General features: G+C 43.8%; 1 protein-coding gene across 2 annotated transcripts in view; it reads left to right on the top strand.

The window, feature by feature from the left end:
• Window positions 1-3,373: 3,373 nt before the first annotated feature.
• Window positions 3,374-3,510, top strand: part of LOC134439107 (semaphorin-4B-like) — a 13,772-nt gene continuing 13,635 nt past the window's right edge. For both annotated transcript variants that reach the window (XM_063188954.1, XM_063188953.1), the window contains exon 1: window positions 3,374-3,510. This exon is cut by the window's right edge. The gene's annotated coding sequence lies outside the window, so the exon portion shown is untranslated.

The following is a 3,510-nucleotide window of genomic DNA, read 5'->3' as shown; positions in this document are numbered from 1 at the left end:
TATAACGTTGTTGTTGTAATGACCAAGTAATGCGTTACTATTACATTGCCATCGTTCCACCAGTGGAATGCCTTACTTTACACACAGTAGTGCTACACTACTAGGCCATGACACAGAATCTAGTAATATATTACAATTTGCCATTCTGGTTACCAACTTTTAACATGGGTCATGTCATAGCCTGTTTGTGCAGATAGGTTCACTCTTTGCTGAACAGACTTAACTCAGGGGCGTAACAGCCAATTGTGGGCCGTATGTGCTCCCAGCTCAAATAGACACAACCCCAGCCATACTGTATCTACGTACATACGTAGATCGGACTGTGTGTGGGCCGCCTATACAGTACATGGGGTCCTTTTGACTCGGTTACACTTTACCCCCCTGTATGACACTCCTGGCTCTGCTACACCATAAAAACATTGGTTTGATATTACAGAGAGCCTTAAATAACAGATTAAGACTTGGCCATTTGGTGACAGTAATGAGAGGTAACATAGGCTCTGTACAAAAGGGTTCACGTGGAGTTATGACACAGCCGCTGCCATAACTTCGTTGCTGCCAATGGCAAAGACAGTGAAAGAATGGCCATGACCAAATGTATTACTAAAGGCTGTCTGTAATGGTGTAGTTGTAGAGTAGTAGAGTAGAGTAACTTTATTAATCCCCAGGGGGAAATGCAGGTATCCAGTAGCTTACATAAATACACATATATACAAATGCCCACATGGACATTTCAAGACACAAATAACACAACAACATAGTGATGTTGTAGTTAGTTATGTTTTTATTCAATGAGCAGTGAATCATTCCACTGCAGGTGCACTACAGGGCTATGGAGATCTATGATTCTGATTTCAAAATGATCTCTGGGTATGCAAGCTACACAAGCTTCAGGCTGGGCTTACCATCAAGCGCCATGTAATGGGGTTACAGTAGCATGGAATTGCCATTGTCTGTATGCGTGGAATTACAATTATCATTGTTGATGGAAGTTACAGTGCGTGGGCAATGGATGGGAATGCATAGCTTGACCTGTTTAGAACAACAGACTTGAATGTTTGGGATTGCGTGTCAGTATTGTGCATTTGAGTTTCACACAGTGTGCTCATGTGTTCGTGCAGACAGACAGACACACATAGGCTACAGACATACACACACATGCACGCACACTCTTTCAGAGAGACACATACATGTGGGTGTATGTGTGTGTGTGTCTATGTTTGTTGTAGTTGTGTAGCGAAAGCTGAGTGTTGTAACTGATTTATTTTGCTCATAAATGAACAGTGCCCCTTTACCCTTTGAAAGGCTGGTGGGAACCCGTTGCCTAGCAACAGAAATACCAATTATGTGCTTTCTCTTCCATCGACGATGGAAGGCAATGATGTATATACACACGTCCTTACACACACACACACACACACGCACACACATGCACATGTGTTTCTTACATCAGGCTGTAAAAGCAGACACTAGTACTATAGTGTGTTGTGTGATGAGGAGACACCACCCTTCTGATGTAATGCACAGCCGGTATCTGTGTGTGTGTGTGTGTGCGCGCGCGCGTGTGTGTGTGTGTGTGTGTGTGTGTGTGGTTATGAAGATCTGTGGTATCCTTCTGAGCTTTCTATCAAAAGGCGTCTGTTTGCTTGGGTTTCTCCCTTTTGCCTTTAACTCAGAGAATCAAACAGTCCCGAGTACAGTGCAGTCATGTTGACACGCGCAAAGTAAACACTAATGGATAATTCATGTCAGACACAGATTCAGATGCTATGTGTCAATCATGCCAGACGCTTCAGCAGACACAAACAGACAGCCCTTTTTCTGCTGCGCACAACAAAAGCCTGCATCACCGCAAAGTCACGCTTTATGCGAGTCGCATGCAAGTGTGCATCTGTCTGCATGCTTGTGTGTGTGTGTGTGTGTGTGTGTGTGTGTGTGTGTGTGTGTGTGTGTGTGTGTGTGTGTGTGTGTGTGTGTGTGTGAGTGTGTGTGTGTGTGTGTGTGTGAGAGAGAGAGAGAGAGAGAGAGAGAGAGAGAGAGAGAGAGAGAGAGAGAGAGAGAGAGAGATAGAGAGAGACTGAGAGAGAGCCGCGACGCTGAATGTAGTAGCCCTTTTTGTTGCCATAGGCTACTAGTAACAATTGAATAGATTATTCATCGCCATGGGATTCCAGGTTGACATTCCCCTGTCTGGGGTGACTGCAGCCATGGTGACAGATGGCACGTGTTCAGCTGTACACGCTTGCTTGTACCACTGTTGTGATGAATAGACTAGGTGTCCGCAACGTTGCCATGGCAACATGGGTCATGAAGGTGAATAGATTTCTGTGGTAGGCTTCAGGCTAGACATCTGAAAAAAAATCTGAACCATTTTGGTCATTGATGTCTTTTCTTTACCACAATTTTTATGACCAGCTAGGATGAGAAAAAAATCACCAATTGTAGCCTACTGCAGGCCTATTATTGAAAAAAATAAAAAAATCCAAAATGAGCAGAATAAATTTGGCAGCACTAGGGCTATGGAAATAGAATTTTGCGTTTGGTGGTGATATATCAGAGATCAGGCTCGATATAGCCCGGATATAAAGAAAATAAAATTGTGAAGAAATTGTTATCTATATCCACCTGGCCAATGTTAGAATTAAAGAATGTGTTTACACAAGATGATAACTAGGCCTACAATTCAACGCCTATTAACATTAGCCTTAATAATAAGAAGTGAATTGCATGTCAATGAATGTTGATAGGCCTATATAGGCTTTTCGTTGATTTTTTTGAGCTATTGGGGCAGTAAATGTCTCATGATCTGAATTTAAAACAGATCACTTTCTTGACATACTGGCACAACGTCAATTAGCCCTGTCTCAGTCCTCATGTGCTTTCTGCTATGAGATGTAGGCCATTTGATTCCATTGAGATTTAATTGACCTACTATGACACATGAGCTCTTCATCTTGAGGGTGCAGTCTTTGTTCTCCTGTACTGCTCGAGATACCTGCTCGCGCTTCCGTGCGCTCTGATGCTTGCGTTTTTGTTTACCGAACCAGTCGTCTGGAGAGTCCGTCACACACAGGGAAAGATCGCCAGTGATTGGGCTAGAGCTCTAGAGCTCTATCCCGGAGGATGCTACCCACAAACAGCAACATGGCAAAGATGGGGGTACTGTACAACGAGGAGTGCACTGACGAACCGCTACTTGCATTCCCCACGAACTCCTCGCATGAACAAAGAATGTTTCATAATGCAGGCAAGTCTCCATGGTGGTTATACGGACTGCATATATTTTGTTAATAGATGTAACACATGTTTTCTTTCTCTCTCAACATTTGCTTTTCTGTACCTATGTTTACCGTCAAAGACTTCAGAGTTAGCAGCGGGGGAGTGGCTTGGGCGTGAGTCACGCCCGGGGAGAGCGTATTGAAGTTCAACAGATGTACCGGGTGCGAGGAGACAGTGCAGAACGCCACGACAAAACAAACGTCCATGGACTTTACTGCAGTTCACAGAAAC

This window comes from Engraulis encrasicolus, chromosome 22 (genome assembly GCF_034702125.1).
Source record: "Engraulis encrasicolus isolate BLACKSEA-1 chromosome 22, IST_EnEncr_1.0, whole genome shotgun sequence".
Classification (NCBI taxonomy): Eukaryota; Metazoa; Chordata; class Actinopteri; order Clupeiformes; family Engraulidae; genus Engraulis; species Engraulis encrasicolus.
The sequence above is the reverse complement of the archived record's forward strand: the minus strand, read 5'-3'. Positions and strand labels throughout refer to the sequence as shown.